Source organism: Gallinula chloropus (assembly GCF_964237585.1).
Source record: "Gallinula chloropus genome assembly, chromosome: 3".
In the NCBI taxonomy this organism is placed as follows: Eukaryota; Metazoa; Chordata; class Aves; order Gruiformes; family Rallidae; genus Gallinula; species Gallinula chloropus.
Window position 1 is genome coordinate 107,099,045 of NC_140087.1, and position 17,453 is coordinate 107,116,497.

Sequence of the window (17,453 nt, forward strand, 5' to 3'; positions counted from 1 at the left end):
ACCTCAGCACTCTACCAGCCCCTCAGTATGTTACTTGTCAGCGCAGAGGCCTTATCACAATCAATTCCAGCACAGAAATGGTTGTGTTACTGCTGGGCCAACGTGCAAACTGTCTGACCAGAGGAGAGCACAGATGCGGTACCCATTTATTTTTGCTTTAATTTCTTGCTGCCATTCAAAGCTAATCTAGTTTGCAGAAGCCTGCCACGTGCAGAGGTGTGCAATACTGTAGGGACATACATTATTTCAGGGACTCCAGCATTTCCAGCAGTACCTCTGGAATCATCTTGCATTACAAGCTGTCTGTTATACGTGATGAATAACATATTTCCCTGCACCTTTCCAAACGAGGGAGCATTCCTTTAAATTTTGACAAATGGGTAGGAGGAAAGTACAAAAATATTGACTAAAACAACTTTAAGTCCTTGGTTGCAAGCTTTGTAATAAGGTGACAAGAAAGCACAAAATATTTAGTCACCTCAGCGCTCACATCCAAGTGCCACAGGATGCTAAAGCACTTGGGATCATCCAGTGAGGAGTGGTTACGCCAAGACACTGCTCTCATCAGGGTGTTTCTTTTGTACATTAAATATGTAGCAAATGGCTTCTGTGCAGCTTTCAGCATAAGACCAAATTCCTGGCTGGATACTGAACTGCACTCACAGCACAAACTATTCCCAAGGTCTCTTGCTGGTCTTCTGCTGCTTTCCTTCCCCCTAAGGAGGAATCCCTGTAGTGGAGCATCATCTTAATCTCTTACTCTTTTAAATGGTACCAAGCAAACAAAGAGTATTATCCCTGAAGGTATCATTAGATCTTTATCCTTATGTTCTGTCTTCTCCACGTTTGCCTCCCATGGCAGCTGTGACATTGCAACACTTAACCCTGTGAGTGAACTTGCATCTCCCCTACAAGGAAAGGCTGAGTGAACTGGGGCTGTTCAGCCTTGAGAAAAGAAGACTGAGGGGATCTGGTCAATGTTTATAAGTGTGGGAGACAGGGGGAAATGGGCAGCCTCTTCTCAGTGGGCTGTGGGGACAGGACAAAGGGCGATGGCCTCAGGTTGGAGCACAGGAAATTTCTCACCAATATGTGGAAGAATTTTTTCACAGTGAGGGTGACAGAGCCCTGGGACAGGCTGCCCAGGGGGGTTGTGGAGTCTCCTTCTCTGGAGATATTCAAGACCTGTCCGGATGCCTCTCTGTGTGACCTGTCCTAGGGACCCTGCTTTGGCTGGGGGGTTGGACCCAATGATCTCTGGAGGTCCCCTCCAACCCCTACCATTCTGTGATCCTGTGAATCTCTATGTACAGCCATGGTCCTACCAGGATCTGCTGTCACAAGGTATATTTTGATTGCTTACTTTCCTTTGACTCGGTTTCTCTGCCGTGAGCTGTCATCTGGCACAATGATGCCAGGAGATGGGAAGCACAATGTGTTTCAGGCTGTCCTGTGGCACAGCAAACCAGAAACCTCATGCTGATATGCTCCTTTCAACTGTGTCCATGTTGATCCACCACTCAAGGGTTACATCAGGGGAAGCCATTGCTCTTGGTAGTCCAGGATTGTTGATCAGCACCTCATTTCAGTAGTCTCTGAATGTTCACATCAGTCTCCAAGTCATACAGAGGAACAAATCTGTATCCATTTCATCTGCAATTGACTGCCTGACTCCATCTGCACGTCACACCAGATTTAAAAAGAAAGCTGGTCCGTGGAGGCTAGCCCATGCATCCTACATCATATTTCTAACAAGTAAATCTTACTTTTCTGCAGTCAGCAAGGTTGTTTTTGAAGATTTCAAACATAAAATGTTAAGAGTTTTATTCTCCCTGCTAGGTCTTCCAATGTCGTCATAGCTCAGATAAACTGAAAGGAGAATGGTAAAGATGCTGCATTAGTAAAGACACTGGCAACAGCCTGAATTTAAATCTCCTTGATAGATTCAAGTTAAGTATTTTGAGACATCCAGACCATTAATTAGTCTTGAAAATATTGTGTAAAATAAAAGCTTAGAAAATGATATTGCATGCTTATAGCACCATTGATATTCCCTTTAAACTTCTTGAAAATTAGCCTGTATTTTTAGGAGAAATTGTGAAATTGTTCCTATTTTCACTTGAAAAATACGATCCTTTAAAAACATTGATTGCCTCATTTTCATTCAAAAATGGCTCTCTCTGTGAATGAAAGCCAGTTTTAAATGGAGTGTTCTGAAACATTAGAGTAATTATTGACACGGGAAAATAAATATTCACATATTGAAATGTAAACAGGGAAGATGAGCATTCATTCTCCCTGTGAAATAATTTAGCATGTTCTCGAATTGTAATTGGCTGCACGAGCCAGTGGTGAGACTGCACGCTTTGGGGTTTATCTTTGTGGAACAGTTTTTGAAACCATTAGCTCTGTAGCAAGCTCTGAAGTGCAGGGTGTGGAGAGAAGGAGGGAGGGAGGGAGAAGGGGTGGGTTGTGAAGATGGTGTATACACAGGGTGCATTTTTGCCTCTGTGCAGGAACTCTGGAGCATGTGTTCAGTGGGCTGAAAAACCACTCAACAAAAACATGAATTATTTTCTTACATTTTGGGAAGCGACGCGAGTCCCTTTAGTCTGAATGCAGAAGCTGTGCTTATCCTACTGAAATTCTACTCTCTAGACCTTTCAGATGTATGAATCATATCCACATATGGGGTTTTTGCCTCAGCACAGCGTTTCACTTCATTAACAGCTTCATTATCTTGCTAGCACATGGTCTTTTTTCAGTGTTAAAGTAAGTTGGGAGTCACAGGTTTTTTTTTGTCAACCTGTCAGAGGTCTCCACTTGATTTGAGTCATTTACCTGCCTCAGGCTCCTAAGATGGCTCAGACCCAGCACAGAGGGGACCAGGGAGCCTCTGTGGGTGGCAAGGGCTTAGCCATAGACCAGGGGACAGCCTGTAAGGAGGTGCTCCTGCAGGTGCTCACCGTGAGAGCTTGCACCTTTCCAAGCATAGTCCATGGAGGAGCATGATGGCTGGGGCTCTTTGCTCAAAACTTGTAGAGTCTAGAGCTGGATTTTTGCTTAAGATGAGGTGTACCAAGTGGTTAGGGATGCAGTACCTCTTTGCTAAATCTGTGGGCTAAAATGCCATGGTGCATTTAAAACTGTTTTTAAAAATAGCTTTAATACAAAGGTAACTTTGCATCCCTTTCCATCACTAAGCAGTTAAGTGTCAGGATATTCCACAACTGAGCACACAAAGACACTTGTCTCCTAAGAAGACGGTCTCCTGCCTATACTCACATCCTCCTACCTTGGCAGGACCTCTTGGCAAATCTGTTCACCTGCTCAGCAGCCTGACAAACGTTCTGCATCCGAAATGGTAGACACCCCCTGCCCTTGACTTTTGTGAGAGTGCTGTACCATAGGGGTGTCACTCAGAGGTGCTAGCAGTGGTGGCCTATCATCTCTAGCTGGCTCACGTAGTCCTTGGTCTCTCAAAAGAATGCTTAGATACTCAACAGATGGGTGCTGTGCAATTACTTAGACACAGACACAGCTTCTTGGATGTGCTGCACAGCGATGGGAGGATGAGGGTCAGGCAGAAGGCAGCACCGCCAGCCTGTACTTTCTCAAGTTCTTGTTTAACAACAACTGAAGTTGTTTTCTCACTTACAAAGTAAGAATCAGTATGGGTTTGCATAGGCTGGGTTTGGGTAGACTTGAAAGGAAACTATTCACATGTTTGAAATGCTCTGTCTGGGACAAGCTAAAACCACTTAAAGTCCCCAAACGTGGGAGGCTTGGCAGGGACCTTACTTTGTTGACACATTGGATTATATAAGCACCCGGCAGCTTTTCTGCGTGTGCATGGGTGTGTTGTGTATGTGTAGGAGAAGAATAGCAGTGGTCCAGACCAGAGACCATGATGCATAGGCATCCCATAATAACTTCCATACGCCAAACTGTCATGTTAAATTGCATGAGATTGGAGGGGGGAGGCACAGCTTGATTTTTACCTCCAGCAAAACTCCACTTTGGTGTAGGTGGATGGATTTGCCATTTAGTTAAATGCAACAGGTTTGAACTGGCTTCCTGGTTGGTATCTCACCAGCTAGCTGGTTCTGGTGATAATGTGTAATGGGAGTGGGATTTATACCAGCAGAACTAGGAAAAAAGCAGAGATTTGGCCTCATGTCCACATCAGTGGTGTTTTAGGTAAGCAATGGAGGCAATTCCTGTCTGGGTGCCCGAATGCATGGGTGAGCCTGCTCAGCTGACCACGTGCATGGGCTGGGTCTCCAGGTCCGTATTGAAGGTGATGCAGGAGGTATTGGGGTGTCCAGGTTGGGCAGGGCACCTGAGCTTTGACTTCTTGGTCTCAGTTTCTTTGCCACTAAATTGGGACTTCTACTCATCTATCTCCCAGGCCTATTGTGATGAAATGGCTTTGAGGGTATTTAAAGGATTAAAGCATTTTCAAGGGGGAAATTGCAATGCTTGGTTAATTCTCTGACAAAATCTTTGAGGATCAAGTGTATGAATGACTTGGGAAGTTGCTATAGTGCTCTGAGAAGTAAAGCAAAGTGATGAGACAGAAGCCTGGAAAATCAAGGTGAACACAGTTCTTGGGAAGCATCTTTTGTTGAAGACTCTCAGCTCCTCTGTGGCAACACCCAAAACTCAAGGGGGGCCATGGCCCCACAGATGTGATCATGTGGGTCAGTGGTAAAGCTCATTCTCATACTACAACCCAGTAGTGCACCTCTCCTTTGACTCCTGTCTGTCAACCAGTGGGCATGCATTTAGGGTCTGATTTCAGTGTTGGGGGCAACCGCAGATGTGGTTCATGGCAGAGGTGCCACATCTCTGAAAGCCAGGCTCTTAGCAGCTGATCCAAAAGTACCTGCGGTTCATTGGTGACTGCAGCGGCCTTTGGATGTGAACCTCTGTGCTTTAAAGGAAAATGCAGGACTTACTTAACTAACAGCTGTCCTCTGGTCACCACAGCACAGGAGGAAGGAGGGATGCTTTTGGACCTCCTCCCAGGCAGCCGGGTGACATTGTTTTCCTCTGCACTGAGCCCTGGGCTGGTTTGCATTGTTTGAGTGTCTGTCTGCACTGTTCGACACACAACTCTGGTTCCCTCACAGCTCTGCAGATGCAAAGCAAGTTGTCCTACACTTGGACTCTGTGGCATGAATCCCTTGAAAAGTAAATGTGTGTTTGAGAAAGACAGGCACCTCCTGGGAGTAATTCATCCATATGAAGAGAAGTGTCCCAGTCAGTTGATCACATTGCCTGATATGGTCTCCACTGTTGCAGAAGGAACCTAAATAATCATTGCAGGCCAAAGTAGTAACTTTTTAGACCAGAACTAGCTGAGATGAGTTGTCTGAAATGCCTGGCCCTGAGGCTGTCTGTTCAGGTAGGTAAGGGGTAGATGAAGAGCTCTCAGCAAGTTTAAGATCTTTCCAGTACTCTCAGACTATCTTCACACACGTTAGTGACCCACTGATTAATATTTCACTTGGATTTCCATTACTCTATCAGTCCCTGGATTCAGTGGACCACAGAAGACTGCAGCTGGTTTAAAGGCTTTCTAAAAGCTCATGTAAGGTGATTTTGCAGTATACCTTTACTTTCCATTTGTACAAGCATCCACAGCATTTATTTGCAGAAGAAAAAAAAATATGTTTGGCCAAAAAAAAGGTTTTGAATTGCAGGTGTTCTTCATGCCCAGTCCTCATGGGCTTCCCAATTTGAAAAAGCTAGCAAAGACCCATAGGACACCCAGAAAGTGTTGTGCAGAGAAGACAGAAGCCATGCAGCTACCCAGGGGACAAGCCCCTCAGTCATACATCTAGATTCCTGAAAAGTCCTCTCCTGCTTTACCCTTGCAGAGAAACACCAAAGTATACTTTGGCCTCCTTACTGGTGGTCTGTGGAGTAGTGCAGATGCTCTTTATGACTGTGGTCTTTATGGAGGCTTTCACTGATTCCAGCTAGCAATAAAACCCTGTCAGCCTGACAGACACTCTGCTTTGAATTTGTTTGACAGGTTATAGCTAGAGATATGGCCCTTATGGGCTTCTCCAGCTTTCTCTCTCTCCCTGTGAAATGTACATTGTGAAAAGCTCAGAGACCAGGAAAACCCCCGTAATTGTTCTACACTCGAGAGGTTTGCAGCACACCTTCACTGGTTTGCCCATCATACACAGAAGACATGCTATCCCTCTGCAACTCGGTGTCATCTGAGATCGCAGTTGGTATTGATTATATTTCACATTGTGTTCTACTTTAATAATCCTCTTTCTTAAGGATCTTGTGATTGTACAATAGCAGAGTTTATCCAGTCCTTTTTTTTTTCAGAACAGAACAGGGATTTTCTTGTCATATTGCACTGTGCTCAAGAGAGCTGAGCAAGGGGAGCTAATCTCCATAATATTAATTTGTCTGCACATTGAGGAAACAAAAGCAACAATAAATCTGGACATGTTTGAGTTTTTGTTTGGTTTTGGGTTTTTTCGTTCAGCAATCCCGATGATTTATGTAAGAAGTTCCTGGGCAGGGAGGAGGGTGAGGCAGCCAGTGGTCTCAAGTTAACAGTGAGTCATAATATATTTAGCAAGGGATAATGCAATGCCGGAAAAATAAGAGGCAAGGCAGAGAAAAGTGTTTTCCCTGATAGGAAAGCTATTAAACATTTACCTCAAGAGAGAAGACAGCATCCCTGGCCTTTCCTTCAGAAGAATAAGCCCTGAAAGGTCAAGGGTAATAAAAAAGCAGGGGTGCAAAGTAGAATGTGAAAGTCTTGGAAAGGGATGATACCTGGCAGAGGTCTGGAAAGCAAACTGAATGCAGATGTGTGCCCTAGAAAGCAAGACCTGGGAACAGAGTACCCCTCCCGCCCTGATACAAAGCCCTTTGTTTTCCAGACCTTTTCTGTGAAGGAAAATCATTACTCCTGATTCCTCATACAAACCTCTCCTCATTCACTGGAGGGGAGGTGACAGCTGCTACCTGGATGGATGCCAGCGATTGAATCAGGGGCTGCTGGAGCTGAAAGCATCCATGCTTAGAGCTTGTGCTAATTGTGTTTTTCTGTCTCATTCCCTCTGGTACGGATGAGGCTAGACACACAGGCCAACCCGAGCACTGTTCTACTGGTGCTTGGTGCACGTCCTCCTTCCCAGAGCCAGTGTGCATCCAAGGACACGCCACAGCTTGTGCTGCGGTCAAGGGCATCAGGTGGTGCTGCTGCAGGAGTCTGTAGCCATGCTGTCCCTCCTACAGGAACTCTGGACAGCAGCAGGCATTCTCCGTCCCCACAGGATCCCTTCGTGTCCTTCCCCTTCCACATGCAGATGTGTCACACACTCACTGTCCCCCTACTCATTCCACCCACTCAGCTGTCCCCCCACCCACCCAGGTGTGTATCCTATGACCAGGGCAGCCTGTCCATGGTGAGGAGGCCAGTGGTTTGTGTGATGGGAAAATATCTTGGTTGTTTTGTCTTATTTAAATTTTATATACATAGTTGTATGTACTTTTTTTAGAGAGGTATATTTTCATGTATATGACTCTTGTCCTATCTAAACCATCCTGCTGTACAGGCTAAGGATGGTAGATCCAGAGGGTCTTGAAGAACAACAGCACAGGTTTGATAGTGTCTTCTTAGCTCAGGCACGTGGGAGTCATGCAGGAGTTACCCAGCAGTGCCATGAAGCCTCTTATTCGGAGTATGGTGTGAGTGCCTCTGCTCTTCGGAGTCAGTGCTATGTGCAAGAACTCTCCTGAGCACGCAGATGGCCTGATTCTGCACCTGTTGGGTGGCCACAGTACCCATTGGTGCATGTGTGTGGGGAAGGCTGGCAGCAAAGCTCAAACCTCAGTGTATATCAGAGGAGTGGTCACTGCTTGCTTGCTCTTTGGATCATCTCCTGTGCATCACAGACACACAGGTGCACATGTCATGCTTTTCTGGGGCAGGAAACCACACGTGCCTAAAGGAAGTGCCACTGCATCTGGGGTGGCTGCTGTATCTCACAAGCAATGAGAGGGTTAACAGGCCAGCGACTCATTTCCAGGGAACAGGGATTGAGAATAAGCTACTGAAAGGAGTTGAAGATGAGGCTTAATGTGGTTGTGGATGCTGCGATTAATAATGCAAGAGAGAGATGGATCTGAGACATCTGAGATAAATCTACCAAGACAGGCTCATGGCTTTGTGAATAGATCCTAGTCATCAGACACTGCTGCTTCAAGTCTGTGTGCTAGCATCTCTGGCCTGTCTTTTCACTTCAGGATTACCACAAAGGTCTCAACAAGAACTGGCTCCACATCCTACAGTGTTACACCAGTATGATGGGAATCATGGAATGTTGTGGTAGGAAACAGGCGGGAAAATCCCATGGGCCAGCTCTCCTACTTGTGCAGACTTGTTTCAGATGCCTCAGTGTTCCTTATAAGTCCAGACATGTTTTCTGAAGTGATGAGGCTTCCTAGAGATGCCTGCAAGGAGTGAGGGTCAGTGGTCTGTGTGCCAGACGTGTCCAGGAACCTCTAGAGACACCTCACCTGCAGAACAGTACAGCTGCGGTACAGCCCATCACCCCTTCTCATGCCAGAGACACTGAAGTGACATGCTACTGGCCTGATCCTCCTCACCTCCATCAAGAACAAGTGGATAAAACTGGGGCAAGGTGGAGGAGGTATTTCTAATTTGGGAGGACTGCTTGGCCCTTTTTGAGACATCTCTGAGTTGCTCAGGCTGGAATAACTGTCCCCAAGCTTTAATCTGTGTGCACTAGCAAGATGCCTTTCTCTTGGCTGCCTGGCTTAGCACAGCAGATCACCCTGCCAGGAACACGGCCTGAAACTTTGTAAGTTTCTTTAAAAAGAAAATAAAAAATCATGTCATTACTTCAACATTACTCTAAATAACTGTCTTCCTGTCCTGCCTGCTTATGTCCTACATGTGCTTGCATTTTGCTGTTTTGCTGGTGTGACTTGTCAGCCCAGCATCTCACATGGCTGTATAGGGAGAGGATGGCACCAGTACCTACTGAGAGCCTACCCCACGCAGCAGGGAGTTGCAGAGGGAGATTTTATTACTGCCACTAAGTCCTGTCACATTGCCCATCCATCTCCATGGCTTCTGTTTCTTCTTTTTTCTGCCCTGGTGCTTTTTAGGTGTTTCCTTCTAATCAAGCACCTGTGTTTGTGTTCACTTTTATCTCCTCCACATGGTCCTAACTCACGTCTCCCTAAAGACACCCTGTGCAAGGTCTCCCTTGGCCCCAGTATTGTCACGGCCACTGGCTGTTAGTGCATCCTGTCTATCTACAGAGCAGTAAATACCCCACAGAATGCAAATGGTCCAAAAATTGATTTGACCATTGATGATCTTGTGTAGCTTTCATGCAGGGTTCTTCATTTGCTCACTTGCTGCACCTCTTTGATCTTTTTTTTCATGCCAAAAATTTTGTGGGCTTTTTAAAGTTCCAAAGATCTCAGCTGCTTTGAGTGACCGGCAATTTCATATTCACCCCAATTATTAATGGGTTCCTTAATCTACTACCTCTGCTCCCTTGATATATTTAAAACCTTCTTCTTTAAAGATGTCCTCTTGAAATACTTTGCTGCTGTGTAATGCTGATGCCTATCAGGCTGGTGTAAATAGACTAAAACTGAATTTAAAGCAACAGTTAATCTGAGATTACAATAAAAGCAGAATTTGTCCTTCTCTCCAGCTGATGCTGAAGAGACCATTTGGATAAAAGCTGAGGCGACTTAGCTATATCAGGCACTCTTAATATTCCTACAGAGCCGAACAGATTGGCACTGACACGGATCAGAAGGCAGGAGAGAGTGGCAGCTTCGAGGAGCCGTTTTAATTACTCAGGGATTACACAGCTGTGATAAAATAACAGGGTGGGGGGAAGCATGTCCACAGGAATAACACTGAATTGCTGACAGTGTTGCTTGTTCAGAAGTCAGATACACAGCGGCTTTTTTTCTTGGCTTCAGAATGGAAAACGCGCTGTTTGAGGGAGACGTCAGCGCAGCAAAGCCAAGCCTGATTAACCAAGAGAGAGACATCTGACATTTATTTTTATATCTCTTACAGTGAGCCCCTGATGTCTTTGTGGAGAGCTGACCTATGGAAATGTGTGTTCCTCTCGGTGTCTCCTATTCTCTCTCCTTTGTCTCCCCGCTGTTACATCCAGCACTGATTTCACTGGGCACCATGATGGACCCTACTGGAGCCTGTCAGCTTGTCTGGGTGGCCCTAAGTTCTGGGCAGTGCACCACAGGACATGGTCCCTGGCTCTCCAGGGACTACCAGATGTCTCTTGTTCAGAGAATGGCAATGCCCAGGGACCAGACCAAAGATGGCTGGGTTTTGCATCATTGGCACTTTGTTGGGGACATCCTGTTCCCCCTCCCCAGTCAAGTGTCAGGGCTCTCCAGAGCAGGAGGGGCTGAGGATGGATTGGTAAACTGGTTAAACAGCAGCAAGGCTGCTTGCAGGGACAGCTTGTGGTGAGTGAAGGGCAGCACATCTACTGGGATCAGTGAAGTATTGTCAGATGCATCAGCTGAGGACTTGTCCCAGAGGATGCATGGTGGTGTGTTGTGAAGGAGCAAGATGGAGCAACTCACCTCAGCTCCACATGGCTGGGTTTGAGCAGCCTTCAATTCCACAGTAAGTTTGTTCAGGGCTTGTCGATACCTCCACTCAGAACTGATGTTTTCAGACTGCCTGTACGACCTGTTATCAAGAGTCAAAGGGATAACATCTCAAAAGGGCAAAAGTCTCTTCAGAAAATGAGAATGGATGGAGATGGAGACCCCAGACACAAGGCTGGAACAATGTTTTTAAAAAAGTCAGATCCTACACTGCAGGGTAAGCATTTGCAAGGCTAGCAGGGCAGGGGAGAAGCTAAACTGGTTGGTGTATTTCTTTATTGAACAAAGTCCCAACTTTCATTGCAGATCAAGGCCAAAGATGAAAGAATATATGTAGCTTCAGAAATACCAATAGATCAAGGTTTTACTGAAAATAATTCCTAAGATACCCTGCCTCTTGTTAGTAAGGGTTAAGATGATTGACAGCTGCTGTTTAACATGGGTATTAAAGCTCATTAAGACTAGGAATTCAACCACAAGGTTCATCCCAGTGACATTTTTTTGAGTTTGGGTGATGGTTTTCCAATTGGAAACAAAGCTATTTTGTTGGGGTTTTTTGACAAGAACTCATTAAAATCTCAGATCTTCCTATTTCCAGCATCACTCTTTACTGTTACTTTCCGTAACACGGAGTCCTGACTCTGCTCCTTTGCAGCATCCTTCTGCTGATACTGGCTCAGAACATGTGGCACTGTGTGCCCACCTCTCTGTGTAGGAACACTGTTTGCAGTTAGTGTTGTGTCTTTTAAGTTCAGGGTGACAGTATCAGGCAGAGAACAGCAGAATGACAGTGTTGGCTCATATGCGGCAGCAGATTGAACTGGGGCAACTGGGGCAGGTCGTGCTTGTGCCCTAGAGGTCATCACAAGGTCACCCAGATGGGATGTTGAGCAGCTCCTGGATGACTGTGGCTGACGGCAGGTCGAATTATCCCCACACTCACCTCAGTTTATTTTTGTGCACTGTGTTGACCTTGCTGTATGACTCAGGAAAGGAGTGGTGGAAAAAAGTGCTCCCTCCTTCTCTGTTTAATCTGCAGCTACGTGTAGGTCAACATCCGGAGTGAGTTCCTTTGACCTTGGCCACGACCTTTCTGTACACTGCTCTGCCTTCCGAAGAGAGACACGTCCCCATTGCAGTACTTCTTGTGAAGTGGTTTGAGATATGTCATGGTTTAGCCCCAGCTGTCAGCTGAACACCAGTGCCTGTGGCCACTTGCTCCCAGCCAACCCCAGTGGGATGGGAGGAGAACAGAGAGACAAAGGCAAACTTTGTGGACTGGGATAAGGACAGTTCAACGGGACAGCAAATGGAGGGGGAAATAACAATGACAGACTTATAACAGAATGTACACAACTGGTGATACAGTGTAGTTTCTCACCAAAACCCATACAACCCAGACCACACGCTTGACACCTGTCCTGAAGCTGGACCATCATGGAGCCACAGGTCATGGAGCCACGTGCCCCTCCCTGACTAGCCTCCTTTTATGCTGAGCGTGACGGCATATGGTATGGAATATCCCTTTTGGTTAGTTTGGGTCACCTGCCCTGGCTGTGTCCCCTCCCAAATTCTGGTGAAAATTAGCCCTATCCTAGCCTCACCCAGGACAGATTCAACACGGAACAGGCAGTGTATGGAAATCCTGCCCTGTGTGGGACCGTCACCTTTCCTGAGGACATCGCCTTGATCACTGTGGTAAATCTGCACAGACAGCCTGAAATGGGCTTAGTTGCTGTCCTGAAGAGAGGATTTCCAAGAAGACAAGTTTAGCCAAAACTTACTGCATAGCTGTGGAGGTTATGGGACGTTTCTTTTTATGAACGTTTCCTTGCTGATCTCAGTGCTGTGATCTTTTAGGACAGGAAGATTAATCTCATTTCAGGGACAGGGAAATAAGAACTAGATGCTATTCCCAGTAGGCATGGATGAAATATCAAGAGCTGTCAACAGCCAAACAGAGTTATCTTGGAGAAATGATTGAAGACCTGTGGTCAGATATGGGCTTTTAATGATGGGCATCCAAGGCAAACAGAGAGAGCGATATGAACTCAGCTACGTGCTGATGAGATGACTGAAATCCTGCTGGAGACCTGAGAGACATGGGGGACACTGCTGGCATGAGTTTCTGTGCACTTCTCACTTTGCTATTCTAACGCAAGAACCCAAAAATACCCCGTTTCACTTGAGAGCTGCTTTATTTCCAAAGTCTGCTGGGTGTCATTGCAAGTGCCTTTCGGCTGTGTGTAAACACAGTCACAAGAAAGCCCGTGATAAGCCAGAACAAAATAAAGCTGAAGACAATCTGCTTTTGTGGGATAGAATTAGGGGACTCTGCCCATTAGAAAAGGGGACCTAGTATTAACAGGACACTGTAGACAGAGCACCAGGAAGTTAGGTTGGGAGTTCATGGCAATATAAATACATTTCAGTGCATGAGTTATTTTTTCACAGGGGGAGACCAGTAGCTCTGATCAGTGTTAAGATCCTGTTATCCTACCGCAGACACAGAACAAACAAAGATAGCGTGGAGCCAGCCCTCAAACATGATTGTTTATTCTAATAGAATGAGAGGTTTATACATCGTCTGTGGGTCCCTAGTTAATCAAACCCCACAAATCACATGCACGTGTACACACGCACGTGCAGCCACGCTTACGTCGTTCATCAAATGGGATTGCTGTTAAAGAGAAGAGTTAGTGTAAGTGTTTGGACTGTTGCAGGGTGTGACTGTAAGCCAAACCTCTGCCTTCTCTGGGAGCAGAGTTCCAGCAACTGTGTTCATTTTAAGGATTAATAATTAACACTTCAGATATCAGAAGTAAAGGGCCTGACTCAATTGCAGAGTAGAATGGCACAGAAATGTCAAGCACAAAGTTTTGTGACCAAACCTACTTCCACAACTGACCACAAATTGTCAGTATCTCACTTCTGTCTTTTATCAGAGAACAGGACAACACAACAGCTTTTACAATCTTCTCCATTCAAGAGCTTTATTCTTTTTATTTGTGGTCTTCTGTGGGTATGGAGCCCAAAACCAATGTGTGTCTGCGTCCCAAATCCATCAAATCCACCCATGGGCAATGCAGATGGTGAACACTTCATGATGGCATCATCCCCAGCCCTGCTGGGCAGATGGAGATGAAGGACAGCAGCTCGTTCACGGCACAGAACGTGTTGCACAGCAGACAAGGAGGACACAAAGGCCCGGTCCTGTGCAGGGAAGGATTGTTCAACCTTCTCAAACATCCTGCTAACACAAACCAGTCCCCAGAGCAGAGAACCTGAACGACAGCCCAGGGCAGCTGTCGACATAGTCATGCTTGATGCTCTGCCTTGTCTTTCCTTGCAAGGTGCCCTGCAGCTTGGTGAGGGCTTCTGGGAAGCCTGTGCTGCTGTGCTTATAGGACCTTGGTTTGCCAAGGAAGTTGTTGATGAGCAGCGAGTCTCATTTCTGTGCTGCACAGAGCTTGAGCTGTCACTGAGGTGAATATATTTGGGTTTCCTTTGGTGCTGACAGGTGGCTACATGGCATTATGCTGTGTCTGCTCCAGTGCTCCCATCACTGCCTGTCTTAGCTCTCAGGTGTGTCACCAAATGGGCAGAACCCCAGCTCCTGCATGCAGTTATGAGCAAAATGGAGAAGCCTCCCATTCCTGGTCATTCAGAGGTGCACAAAAGCATTAACTGGGACTGAGGCATCTGAAGGTCCAGCACCAATCCAAGGCTCTGAGCCTTTGGCAGCCTGAGATTCCTGATATGACTAAGGTTAGAAATCCCTTGCTCAACTGGTAGCCTTGTAACAAACACCACCTTTCAGGGTCCTGTCTAGCTGAACCAGAGCCCAGTGCTCATGGTTGTTCTGGTTGTCCATAACAGGCACTAAATATCTCAGTGATGCTTTGCACTTCCAGTCTTGAGAGTTAGATACAGAATAAAATTTTCAGAGACATCTATTGTAGATTTCCACTAGGAAATTAAACATGTATTAAACTGTATTTAGACATTGAGATCAACTGGCACTCACACACTGTCAAAATTCAGCCTCTGGTCTGTGCTAAGAACTGCTCTGTGCTTGGGAAGGTTTTGGTGAATGCTATAGGGTTTGCACAGGCTGCAACCATGTCAGGGCTCTTCTAACAGTTTGATAGACTATTGATTTCTGGTGTCTTCCTGTGTTGCTTGATTTATTGGTATAGAAGCTGTCTGTGTAAATTTAGAGCCTGAATACAGCTCAACAGCCTAAGTTTTGGCAGCCCTTCTTAAAGTGTTGCCCTTCATGAGCATCCTGCTCATAGGTACCAAAATTGGTGCTTGGAGCTTGTGTAGTCATCGCTCATGAACAAGTAACAAAAGGGAAATTTGTCTTATGCTGAGTGCACCAACATCCCAACAAGCACATGTCTGGTTGCAAAAGTTCTTAGGGTGAGCAACTGGAATTGTCTGGTTAATCTGACACTGTTTAGAAGCTACAGATATGTTCCTTGCAGACATTTATGTCCTCACTGAAGCCACCACTGAGCAGGTGAAAGCAGAGTTCCTGTGTTCATCGAGCTAATGTTCCTTTGTAAATTTCCCCTGGAGCATTCTAGATACATAAACATGAAAATATGCTCATATTATCCTTAATACAGGAATAATTTGGGTTGAGGGTGGGAATTTGGCACCACCAGAGGTAGAAGAACATTTTCAGTAAAACAAACTACAGAATTCTGGCTTCTAAAGTAGTTCAATACAAGCTAACTTATTTGAGTGAAAATTTTCAACTAGTGCTTGTATTTGTCAGCCAGCTTCCCTCTTCAAGGACTTGGTTCCTTAAGAATCCCAAATAGATTAGTTACTCATCTACAGATGATTTAAATTCCAGATGGGCTTTTTTTTACCCAAATGTCACAAGGTCATTATGTTGTTAGAATTATTGTTACATCCCTGGACAGCATGGCCTCCAGGTGAAGCAGTGCAATAGCGATCACATTTCTAAGAATTATTTTTCCTATGAACTCCTGCAGATTTAAAGACACCTGCAATAGTCAAGGATCCAGACTGGCCAAGTTAAATGGCTACAGATAACTGAGGACACGTAAACTTTCAGCAGACAGTTACATTTTATATATAATATTCTCCCTTGACTTCTATTTATTTTAATCTCTATCTGTTGCTGTAGGTTAGTTGCCATAGGATACATATCTGTGATGGGCCTGAGTTCAGAGGACAGAAGTGAACCCAGAGAGCTGTAGGATGTGGCAGTGTTTTTTCAATGGCAAATCTTCCATCACCGACATTGTGCTTTAATAGGGTGGAATGTTTTGTTGCAGCCTGTGCATTTCTGATGAGTTAGAGAACTGAATTATCATCACATGTGGTCATAAATGATCCCATGACATTGACACCAATGGCCTCTGTTAATGCGGTTTTCTGTTCAAGTTCCAGCCCATGAATCCTGTTCAGCCATCTTCAGCACTTGCAATTGCAGGTGTAGAGATTATTCACTCACTGCTCTCACTTGCTGTGTAGGGTTATCAGTCCTGTTAAATTATCACTTAATGTTTCAAGCCAACTGCAGTTGCATAATCTCTGCACAGGCTTTACCACTCATCTTTACGAATGCTCTGGGCTTTTACAAGGTGATTTTTTTCCCTTTTGTAGCCATTGCTGAAAATGAGTTGAATATCTGTGGCTTGGGCATGTGGATGACACCCTAGAATTCATTTTGCTGTGTGACCTCTTGGACTGGAACACAACTCACTGGAATGAAAAATTAATGCGTGGCTGAACCTCCAACAAATTTTCTGTGACACTGAAGTGTATTATTGAGTTGGTTTTCTTGACCTTCTTTCAAAGGTAGGTTTCAGAAAAGCATGACACTGTGACAGCATAATTTTCCTTTTGCTACATCGAGCCTGTGACTGAATTGTGGTACTTTCATCTGTTGCTCTTGTTTTCCGTTATATTTCACCCCTGGGCTCTTTGGGGAAACAGGGCTAGGAACAGAAGTTGCAGTCTGCAAAGACAAAAGGTTGAAGGCAAAGCCTGAGAATGTGGCTGAACTTTTGACTCAGTATTGCATCTCGAGGCTTACAGATTTATCGGTTGTATCTGCTAAAGGCCAATCTGACCTGCGAGGACAATACACTACTGTACTCTTGTCACCACTTTTTTACTCAATTGTAAAGACACCCCACTGACAGCATTGACTTTTAGCCAGTTTCTCCTTCTTTTTGAATCCCCAGGCCCTTATGGTCTTATTTATCCCTTTCTGATAGGTAGAGTGGGAGAGAGATGAAGAAAAATATATTCCAGAATAGTGTACAGTAGGTGTCCCACGATGAATCATCCTTCCTGCCTATCTACCTCTCCTGAAGTGAGTCATTAGAAGAAGAACACGAGCCTTCTTAAGGGTTCGGCTTTTCTTAGTAAGACAATCATTTGCTGTGTTCTCATGTATAAGAAGATCCATTCTATTCAAGCTATTATTGTGCCAACATGAAATAATTGATGTGATATTTTAAGTATTTGTCTAGTGCAAATATAAGGAGGATCCATAAAGCTCATGCTCTGAGAAAAAGGAAGCTTATGGTTTAGTTAAATACCATCAATTTATTCAATAGTCCAATATTTAGTAGGTTGTTTATTTATTTGTTAAGAAGGTGAAGTGTTCTGCCTTTTCCTTAGATGCAAAAAGAATAGTGGGAAGTAGCAGGTGGCCAGCTCTTGCTAGACATCCCACTGAGGCTCCAAGCCAGAGATGGTTTCTGAACACACTGAAAGCTTCCTAA